The sequence below is a fragment of the Carassius auratus genome, chromosome 34 (genome assembly GCF_003368295.1).
Source record: "Carassius auratus strain Wakin chromosome 34, ASM336829v1, whole genome shotgun sequence".
Taxonomy (NCBI): Eukaryota; Metazoa; Chordata; class Actinopteri; order Cypriniformes; family Cyprinidae; genus Carassius; species Carassius auratus.
Window position 1 is genome coordinate 14,100,291 of NC_039276.1, and position 12,224 is coordinate 14,112,514.

At 36.9% G+C, this 12,224-nt stretch overlaps 1 pseudogene; it reads left to right on the forward strand.

Annotated features, from left to right (window-relative positions):
- Window positions 1–12,224, forward strand: part of LOC113053818 (dynein heavy chain 7, axonemal-like) — a 46,635-nt pseudogene that overhangs the window by 31,731 nt on the left and 2,680 nt on the right.

The window sequence follows — 12,224 nt, forward strand, 5'->3', positions numbered from 1 at the left end:
TTTAAAGGATCCATTTTTCAGTGATGATGAAAGAGGGCCTGCACTAGTGGATCAGACATTCAGTTAGATTCTTTATTTAGAAGGATGCTTGTGTGGTAAACATTCATTTATGGCCACAAATGTTTTATATAAATGCAGTCATATCTGATCATGCTTTTTCTAAACCATGTGAATAGCTGATTATCTCTAAATACAGGTGACTGCCACACTTAACCTGCTGTATCTTTGATGCCAGTATCTGTTTCAGTATGTTTTTAAATTATGTTAAATGTGCGGATGCTGTTTTATCTCATTAAATGGTCATATAATTAGAACTGGCCTTTAGCCAATACTGCACACATCAGGGAATATGTTTAAATGTATGTTATGTGTACACTATGATTAAAAAATGCAAAGATTTGAAAGCAGTCTTATACTCAACAAGGCTGAATTAAATAACTGGATTCTTTTTAAATATATTTTCAAGTGCAATTTCTTTCTGTTTTGGCAAAGATGAATTTCTCGCTCTTCAGTGTCACATGATCCTTCAAAATCATTTAATATGCTGATTTACTGCTCAAGAAACAGTTCAAGTGAGCAAACTAATCACTATTCACCATAATGGTGACACTATTTACAGTATCTACGTATCCTTAAGTACCCAATTAATTTATTTTTATTTTTTATATATATTTTCCATTTTTGAGATCGCACAATGCAAAACATGGTTGTGCATTGTAAGCGATAAAAATTATTTCTTATTGATTTCCTAGTAAAATTTTAAATAGAGTGTACAAATATATTGTCCAAAGATATAGCAAATGTTGCAAAATGTTGCAGTATTTTACAGTGTAGAAGAAAGTCTATACTTTACATTGAAATATATCTGTGAGAAGATTTGTCTGGCAGAAGTGCATTTATTTAACACATATCCTTGAGCCTTGTTGGGTTTTCCATTACATTTGCGTCTAAGCACTGTAACATGAGTGAAATTCATATTTATATGCAGTACAGTTTATGAGTCTCAGATGGAGCAATATTACTGTGTTTTTGATATTCTTCTATAGCCATTATTTGTGCACATTTGCCCCTGTCAGCTGGTTACTCTTAACAACAGAGCAGGGTCCATAATAATAAATAAATAAATAAATAAATAAAAATGAATGAACTCAGTGAAAACACTTTGTACAATTCCAGGTATTGCTATGGTGAGTTTGAAATAGCACTCAGGGAACAGGGAGTAGTTTAACTTTAATATTTCCCCCCTCTGTGAAAGCAATATCTTTTCTCCCAGAAGAGATTCTTTTTATATAAGGTACATGACACACAGCTTATTACCTTTGTGTGCTGTAAGTCTTTATTAGATTTAAACTGAAAACAAAGATTTCAGAGCGATAATAGTACTGTCCACAATACCAGTACTAAATTGGAACTAACAGATGAGGATGAATAGGATAAAAACGTATTATATTTCTCTGTAGGCCCATCAGTGGTTGTTTCTAGATTAAAATATCTAAAGCAGCTGTGATCATATTGTCTTTCTTGAGCCGTGCAGGTTTCTATTATTAGAAATTTTGAATGATGGAGATGATTTGCCATGGCCAGGAATATCTTGTTTGTGAAGGATTCTTGTTGTCTGCAGTAATGCGAGGAGGTGGCCCCTAATAATCGATTTTGAATTTGAATTTTAAACTTGTGATGACAGAAGTTTTTGGATATACAAGAAAGAAGAAACAACAACAACAACAATTTCTTCAAAGTGCAATACCAGTATTTCTCCCCAGGGGTCCCCCTCCTCCATGAAAAACATGAACACCTCACAGATCCAAACTAGTAAATGTTACCTGTTGATAAATGCACACATTGTCTCTCTTCCCCTGGAGCAGCAGTTGCCTCTTGTACATTACACATTAAGCCTGAAAGCACAATTTCCGTCTAATTTTACACATTCAAAAGAAGGCCCAGGGGTGGACCCAAAATGAGCCGAGTAATCTGGCTTTAGGTGCCTGTGTCTTCCATCCTCGGCTCCTCCTCATCAGTGTTGCTCTGGGATGAAAGGCAGCTTGTGTAGTCAGGCCAGTGCTTAGCTGTTTATGTGGATTGTTTTGTTACAGTTCTCCTCTAGGAGTTGCATTCGGTTTATTTATTAATTTATTTGTTGTTGTTTTCCTGAAGTACTCCTTCAAGTTCCCACTTCAACTACCTGACTTTTTTTGTGAATAGTCAAGTCAATTCAAGTCACCTTTATCTAATTAGCGCTTTAAACAAAATACATTTCTTCAAAGCAACTGAACAACATTCATTAGGAAAACAGTGTGTCAATAATGCAAAATGATAGTTAAAGGCAGTTCATCATTGAATTGAGTGATGTCATCTTTGTTCAGTTTAAATAGTGTCTGTGCATTTATTTGCAATCAAGTCAACGGTATCGCTGTAGATGAAGTGACCCCAACTAAGCAAGCCAGAGGCGACAGCAGCAAGGAACCGAAACTCCATCGGTGAGAGAATGGAGAAAAAAACCTTGGGAGAAACCAGGCTCAGTTGGGGGGCCAGTTCTCCTCTGACCAGACGAAACCAGTAGTTCAATTCCAGGCTGCAGCAAAGTCAGATTGTGCTGAAGAATCATCTGTTTCCTGAGGTCTTGTCCTGGTGGTCCTCTGAGACAAGGTCTTTACAGGGGATCTGTATCTGGGGCTCTAGTTGTCCTGGTCTCCGCTGTCTTTCAGGGCTGTAGAGGTCCTTTCTAGGTGCTGATCCACCATCTGGTCTGGATACGTACTGGATCCGGGTGACTGCAGTTACCCTCTGATCTGGATACAGTCTGGATCTGGTGGCTCGGAATAAGAGAGAAACAGACAAATATTAGCGTAGATGCCATTCTTCTAATGATGTAGAAAGTACGGTATTATGGGAAGTGTTCCCGGTTCCGGTCTACCTAATTAATGCAGCCTTAAAATCCTTTAACGGATTTGGATATTAAAAGCATATTAGTATGTTATGTGTAAGCCAGGTTAAAGAGATGGGTCTTTAATCTAGATTTAAACTGCAAGAGTGTGTCTGCCTCCCGAACAATGTTAGGAAGGTTATTCCAGAGTTTAGGCGCCATATAGGAAAAGGATCTGCCGCCTGCAGTTGATTTTGACATTTGACATTGAGTTTTGAGAACGTAGCGGACTTAGAGGATTATAATGTAAAAAGAGCTCAATAAAATACTGAGGTGCTAAACCATTCAGGGCTTTATTAGTAATAAGCAATATTTTAAAATCCATACGATGTTTGATAGGGAGACAGTGCAGTGTGGACAGGACCGGGCTAATATGGTCATACTTCCTGGTTCTAGTAAGAACTCTTGCTGCTGCATTTTGGACTAGCTGTAGTTTGTTTACCAAGCGTGCAGAACAACCACCCAATAAAGCATTACAGTAGTCTAACCTTGAAGTCATAAATGCATGGATTAACATTTCTGCATTTGACATTGAGAGCATAGGCCGTAATTTAGATATATTTTTGAGATGGAAAAATGCAGTTTTACAAATGCTAGAAACGTGGCTTTCTAAGGAAAGATTGCGATCAAATAGCACACCTAGGTTACTAACAGATGACGAAGAATTGACAGAGCAACCATCAAGTTTTAGACAGTGTTCTAGGTTATTTCATGCAGAGTTTTTAGGTCCTAAAATTAACACTGTTTTTTCAGAATTTGGCAGTAAGAAATTACTCGTCATCACGTTTTTTATATCGACAATGCATTCCAGAATCAGAATCAGAATCAGAATCAGAAAGAGCTTTATTGCCAAGTATGTTTGCGCATACAAGGAATTTTTTTTAGTGACATAAGCTTCCAGTACACAGAGACACCAACACACAGACAAAAAAAAAAAAAAAAATATGTAGTCAAATAAATAAGTGTATAAACAATTGTGCTATAAATGATAATGGGATAGGATTGAAAAAAGATGCAGGGATGTACTAGGATGGAGGGGTAACAAATAAATATAAGGATGTTGCACTTTTGTTTGCATAAGCATAAGTGGGGAACATTTAACTGTTCATTTAACATTTAACTTCCATTAGTTTTTAAAATTGCTGTGTTTCACCGGGCCGCGAAGAAATATAGAGCTGAGTATCATCAGCATAACAGTGAAAGCTAACAACATGTTTCCTGATGATATCTCCCAGGGGTAACATATAATGCGTGAAGAGTAGAGGCCCTAGTACTGAGCCTCGTGGTACTCCATACTGCACTTGTAATCGATATGATACATAGTTCAAATAAAAGTTTCTGCAACTGCATGTATGTTTTTTCATCAGTTTGGTTTAACTGTAATCATTCATCCCCTGTGTATTATGTTGCTGGACAATGTTGTGAAAGAACTGGACCCCATACTTGAGCCCCTGCTTCTGAAAATAAATTAGTATTAAATCCTCAAGTGTTAAATCTATTCATTTAAAAAAGTATTTTGTTAATTGTTCACCCTTTAAATGTATTTAAATAACAGGGCTGACAGTCTATTTCAAAGAAGCTAAGAATTAAGCAATCTTTTACATAAAATGTGCTTTATGTAGTTTTTTCATTACACTTAAAGCCGCAGTAGGTAACTTTTGTAAATATATATTTTTTACATATTTGTTAAACCTGTCATTATGTCCGGACAGTAGAATATGAGACAGATAATCTGTGAAAAAAATCAAGCTCCTCTGGCTCCTCCCAGTGGTCCTATTGCCATTTGCAGTTACAGACCGCTCCCGGTAAGAAATGAACCAATCAGAGCTGCGGTCCGTAACTTTGTTTGTGTTCAAAATGTAGAAAAATGGATATAATAAGCGAGTACACCATGAATCCATTTTCCAAACCGTGTTTTTAGCTTGTCCTGAATCACTAGGGTGCACCTATAATAAGTGTTTATATCCGGACTATTTTCGATTGCTTCGGGGGTACCGCGGCGGAGTAACCCAGTACCTTTGTGATTCTTCACAGACATAAACAGAGAGAAGTAGTTCCGGCTACAATGTTCTTCCGCAAGATGCAAGCAGTTCTGTTTATTAACCGCTAGAGCGTCAAAAGTTCCCTACTGCAGCTTTAAAAAGAATAGAAAACAAGTTGAACTTTGTCTTAAAGTGTTACAGGCAGTCTACATGACCAGTGGTTAAAATTAAAGGGGAGGTGTGTTTAAAAATTAAATATATTTTCCCTCTTAGGATGAGCATGTGGTTTTCACAACACAATAAAAAATTATACTGTTGTGAAAGATCAGTTTTAGCATTCTTCATACCACAAAATATGTTGCCAAAGACTCACATGTCTCAGTCAGTAATCAAAGAAATATTAGGTCTGATATTAGCGAGCTGTCACAAAATCTTGGAGGATATCATTTAAGTTAGTTCTGTGGTTGGTTATGCCATATCCACAAAATGTATCTGTGAGCTTGAAAAAAGAGCCCTTTGATGCTCTTGCAAATAATAAACAGAAGGGTCCTTTCTTATTAAAAATAGGATTCTAAGAACAGCTGCCGCCAGCACTGTCATAGTTTTGCCCCTGTTCTGCTCATGTGACCCTGCTGAACTTCATGATCACCCGAAAAGGGATGCAAGACCAGCTGCTGGGCATCGTGGTGGCCAGAGAGAGACCTGACCTTGAGGAGGAGAAACAAGCCCTCATCGTACAGGGGGCTGAGAACAAGAGGTGTCACCCAGAAACACAATTAACCTGACAGTTTAGTCCTACAGTTGCTCACTTAAAATACGTTAATAAGTTGAATCCTTCAGTAAATAATTATCTCCTTATGAAGTGAGGGCAAAGAGCAGCACACTCTCCTGTTTCAGTAATGTAAAAAACAAACAAAAAAAAACTGAAAAGGTATCATGCATCTGTGTGTGTTTAGCCGTGTACTTTCACACTCTCTTTTCTGTGTAGACAACTGAAAGAAATAGAGGATAAAATCTTAGAAGTGCTCTCTGCCTCAGAGGAGAACATTTTAGAAGATGAGACTGCTGTTCAGATCTTCTCATCTTCTAAGGTTCTGGCCAATGAGATCTCTGAGAAACAGGCCATTGCCGAGGTTACTGAGCTGAAGATTGATCAGACATGCTTGGGCTACATCCCCACTGCTGTCCACTCTGACCTGGCCAACATTGAGCCCATGTATCAGTACTCGCTAACCTGGTTCATCAACCTCTTCATCATTTCCATTTTTAATTCCCCACCAAAAAAGTGATTCTCAAACAAAGATACTACAGGACACTACAGATATTATATCTGAATTGTGTCTGTAATATAACTGGTAATTTCATTGCAATTATGGCATGCTTTAAAAAAGTCAAAGTTGCAGCTATAAGGCACTTTAAATATCTAGCTCACATTATCGCTTAAAAGTAGCCTATGGTTCACTTAAATTAAATGTCTATCATAATTAACACACTCTTATGTCTTGTGACTTTCTCTCTTTTGTGGAACACAGAATGCATTTTTGTTTTGATTTTTTTGTCCATACAGTGACATTCAGTGGGGGTCTAACATTGTTTTGGATGCCACTGATTTTCAATGAATGAACAAAAAACTGTTGAAACATTCTTTAAACTATCTTCTCTTGTGAAAAAAAAACAAAAACAAGGTCATACAGGTTTTGGAATGATATGAGCCTATAGCAAATGATGACAGACCATTCATTTGAGTGAAATATCCATTTAAAGCCACCACATTTTCTACAGAGACATGGGTTCTATGGTATTCAGGATATCTAGTGTGGGGAGGCTTTTTTTTTTTTTTTCAAAATAATGTGAAGACATTGTTTCCCTGCATGACTATTTACCAGCAGCACTGTCTTACTAGGGCAGTATGGTGTTCTTTTGATAAATAAGATGTGATTTTGATAGCTGAGAGCTGTGGGAATACTAGGACACATCAGCCCAGGGCAGAATCTGCTGGTTAAAAGAATACTGCCAATTCTCTAGAGGACAGAGACACCAAAACCAGATCTCAAAACTTTAAGAGAGTGCCTTATAAAATGCTTCTACAGTGTTCATTCACTCCCTCCCATCTACAACTCCTGCCAGCACTGAGACTCGAACCGGCAACCTAACTAGTCCGGCTCTCTAACCATTAGGCCACAGCTGCCCCTGTGACAATCACAAAACTAGACATTTTTTGTAAATGTCACTTTAAATACACACATTTATTTTATACTTTAACACAGTAAAGTATTAAATAAACACCTGTTGCTATCTTCCACCTTCAATACCCATGGCTGAAGTGCCCTTGAGCAAGGATTGAACCCCCTGTTGCTCCCCGGGTGCTGGATCTATAGCTGCCCCCTGCTCCGGGTGTATGTTCATGGTGTGTTCACTTCTCACTGCTGTGTGTGTGAACTTGGATGGGTTAAATGCAGAGCACCAATTCTGAGTATGGATTACCATACTTGGCAAATGTCATGACTTTCACTTTCACTTGGTGGCTGGGACCCACTGGGGAAGTTCTTCCTTTTTTTTTTTTTACTCCAGGGCACCCCACTGTCCACAGTAATATTCAAAGGACCCATATAAAGCAATAGGAAAACTTTTATAGCAGGCATGAACATACCACTCGAGGTTGTCTTATAAACAAAGCTAAAGTAACTTTTTAGACGTACGTGTATAACAGGTTCAGTGTACATCAGATCACTCAAACTATTTTTTCTTTAGTGTTTTCTTTAGATGCTTTCAAAATGCTTCTCAATGAACTGATTTCTGCCACAACGTTTTCTCTGTGTATGTAGACTGCAGATTCTGAAGGACTATTTCACAAACTCGCTTTACGTCAATGTATGTCGCTTTTTTGAGAAGGACAAACTCCTTCTACCTCAGTGTCAACCTGATCAAACACAACAAGCTTGTGAGTAACTGCCTTCACTCGCACACTGCTGTGATTTATTGAATCAATAAGCTATGGCAAGACAGTAATTCATCTGATAAATAATAGTAAAAATTAAGAGGTTACTCTTACACAAGGCCTCATAAGGCTAATGACTTGCATGCATCAGTCTGACAATATTTATATCATCCCTGTTTCAAATGATCCTGCAACATTCGTCCGCATAAACACAAGTTTAACCAATTTAATCAAAGTTTAAGTGATTTATAATCTGTTCTTTATGCTGATCCTCCATGCCTGAGCTGTTACTCGAGCTGCTGCAAGTGTCTATCATCCATTTATTGTGCTGTCAGCAGTTTGTCAGCTACTGAATCAAGTGGGGTGGGGGCGATGCACCAGTAAATTTATTTTCATGGACTGCGACTTTTTTGATGGCAACTTTAAGACTCATTCACCATTGCTCTGTTCTTTTGAGTTGGATATTTAATCAAGCACAGCTGCTGAAGAACAAACTGTGTCTAAACTTTAAAATTTTCATTGCAGATATAACTGAATAAAGTTATGCATACACAACTTTCTCTTACATCTTATTTTTCATGTGGATGAAAAGGAATGGCATTTTCTCCTGACAGGCAGTGTGGATCTGGAAAACCCTCATTCGAACCCCTGCACCTGATTGCCTAAGACATCGATGAGGATGAGATCTGTCGATTGGATGAGATGGAGCGTTTTAAGGTCTGCAGAAAGACCTGGCTTGATACCGAGAGGTCTGGAAAGAGGTTTACGATTGCAAGGTGCCATTGATATTAAGTGAAATGGATAGGTGAAGTATGAAAGGAACACCAGATTTCTTCTATGACACCAGATTTTTTCACCAGATTATTTCTATGACATAAAACAAAGTCCACCAGTAGACTTTCTGCAGGAGCTGAATCCAGATACAGCTCATCCAGATTTCCACTTGTGGCTGAACAAATACCCCTCTCCTGTGATGTAAAACTTTTATGTAAAAGTATACTTATAAGTATACTTTAAGTATAACAGTAGCAAACTTTGAGTACAAAACTACCTCTATGTTTGAAGTTTGTACTGCAATTATACTAAAAGTGAACTTATAGGTATACTGATAGTTTACTAATTAAATACTTATTACACTTTGAAGTATAGTCTCAGTAAACTACTAGTATTTTTATACTGCAAGTATACTCATAAGTTTTCTTTAAGTGAACTTTACATCATACTTTAAGTATACTACTAAGTCCCTGTTTAGGTTAGAATTTGTATATATTTTGTTGTATGAATATCTACATACAAAACATCCAAAGAAAGGACAGGGTATCTGCTTGTGAACAAAAACATTATATTCTAGTTTCATGCATTCATTTTTTAAAAACGTTAATGTGATTAGGTTTCGTAAAAAATAAAGAAATAACATTTTGGAACAAAAATCTGTAAATAAAGGCTATGAATTCGATTCAGAATGATAATCAAAACGTAGATGGAGTCCATCAACACCCCAAAACTTGACTGTAATTATTACCTCTTCATCGATCTGCATTCTATTCCATAACGTTCGTTTTGATGCTGTTTCATGTCAGATGGTCGTGTTAGATTACATCTGTTAATTTCTGTTGTTTTTTTTTTTTTTTTTATAAATTTTTGTAAGTATAAGTCAAGTATACTTAAATTTCATTTTAAGTATACATAAAGTACATTAAAGTACATAAAGCCAATTTTGAGAAGTACATAAAAAGTAAACTAAAAGCATACTTTCCTATTTTTTAGTTTAAAATAAGTATACTAATAGCACACTTGAATAAAATTATTTTTCGTAAGGGTACACATGATCTTGGGACAGTACGAGGTGAGGTCGCATGTGTACCTGTCTCGTCTTTGTATACACACAAAATCAAATGTTCTTTTACTGTTCTTGAAACACACACACATAGTAATCACGTCACCCTCTTTCTTTTCATGCTTGCCAGCACCCCTTAATCCACCCCTAAAAAAAGAGTGTTCTTGACATTTTCCCAAATTCAGAGAAGCACTCCTCATAATTCCCTTCCTCTTTTCAAAACAAGCTGATTTCACAAACTGATCAAGCGCCTATGTGAATGCTCTGACATTTCTCCAGTGCTACCGAGTGCCACCCACCACATTAGCAAGGGAAATTTCAACAGGAAATGTCACAATCAATTCGCCCCTCTGTCCATCTTTTCATATCCCACCTGAAGATGTCACCTGACATGCACCTTCATTTAATAAAAAAAAAGAGCCTTTGTTGAGCGGCCGTGCTCTTAAGAAACCACTGAATGAAAAGGGTCATTTCCGGACTGTGTGCGGCAGTTTTCCAGTCTGCTAACTAACGCGATAAACTCTTAGACATGGACGGAAATGTTCACTCACTCACCGGTAAATCCATGTATAGCCTACATTCCTGTACATGACAAGTAGTCTCCACAAAATCCAGTGTACAAACAGTTAAATCAACATTAACTGCCACTCATGTCTCGTAAACGTTTATAAATTACTGTACACTTAATATGTTTTAAAAACACATTAGTCCAAAAAGCTTGTCTAGTTCTAGAGGGGTTATGTCAGACAAAATTTCCACAGCATGACATTAAAGCTCGTTCAATGTTTCTTTCATTTACAATTCAAAGAGAATGTTATATTTAAACTCTACAGAGATACGGCTGGAAACCAAACTGAACTAAGGCTTTATTTCCCTTCCTTCATCATATTTCCTTTAAAGGAAGACCATACGCAACTCTGCAAGCCAAGTTTTCTCATTCAAAAGCCTAAGAGAAAGCAATTATAAGAGAAAACAACAATTCTGGTCTTTGTGCTAGCTCAGTCGAGGTGTTTGTCAGCTCCTGGCTCAGAATCCCTCCCACATTATACAGCTGTGTTTAAAATGCCTACAGATATAATTGACTTTGGTAAACAAAAAACACGCATCTTTTGGAGAGGCATGGGTTCGCCTCTTTATGAAAGTTCTGAAAAGGAATTATGAGCTATAAGTTCAATAACTAAACACAGCAGGTTGCTGCCGGTGGTTATTTATTCGCGAGCACATGTTTAATCTATACCCAATTTTATTTGGCATTTTCTCTCAAAATCTTTTATTCATGAATGTTTCCATAGCCATTATTATAAATGTCAGCGATCTCAAAAGCAGCCTGTTTCAAGTGCATGCCATTATTTAGCATCGCCTTCCTGAAATTCAGTGTTGCATTAATATGCTGATTGTTTCCTTTTCAGTATAACAGCTCCACTGAGTTCACCAAGGCACTTCATCTAAATTCCCTCACCTGAAGTCTTTGGCAATGAATGGCAATACTGATATCACTAAGGACCAAGTGGAAATGCAACTGCTGTTTGATAGCGTTCTTCTCACTCATGTGCATAAACATTGAGCTCCAATGGGAATTTGCAGGCTACTGGAAGCATTGTTGCTCAGCTGTTAGCAAGAGGATTTTTCCTCTCCATTTGCATTAGCATGATTCGGATAGGCACATTCATTTGGCTTTCAGGAGTATATGGTTGCATTTGTCACGCTAATGCATAATGAGTATTCATTATTTTCTAAATAATTAAATTATTCACAAATACAAATGGCTCAAAAAAGGTAATTGAATAAGGTTGAACAATAACAGAATTTTGATTTAAGGCAAGTGATTTGACAAAATGTAGACATCTGTATATTTACGTATTTTTAATTAAAAAAATTACAAAATTGTGTTATTATAAAAAAAAAAATCTGTTTTTCTTTCGGAAAGCTGCTTTTAAAAATGGTTATTCTAAAAGTACTAATGTTCAAGTTTGCACTGATCAGTTTGCAAAAGTTTTTTTTTTTTATCATACTCTTTCCTCACAAACCTTTAAGTAGAAAAATGTTTTTGGACATTCACTCCCTGCTGAAAGATACGAGGAAAATTCATGTGCCCCAGGACATGTTCTTATGCGGTGCACTCCAGCTGAGGCTCCTTGTCCCTTAGTTTGATTGACAGCCCTAATCCCAGTTAGCATTACTGCCCCACAGGGTGAGGTGGATGCATATAGATCTGATAACAACCCTGGCTTTCATTTACACATTGTGAACCATTATCCTATCTAACCCTAAAATAATCCCGTTATCTTTTCTGACTACAGCTTGATTTCTGCTCTGATGAACCTCTCTCCTTTACCCTTTCATTATCATTCATGATCATATATCTCTGTACCACAACAAATACAAACCTTTGAAACCATTAGAAAAACATAAAGAAAGGGATGACGTAGCTTTTTTTTTAAATCCAGTTGATTTTGAGTGATACTTTAAATACATATTTGGATTCCACAAACAAAGCTCTGTAATAATAATTATGTAACCACGATACATCACAATAATTTATAC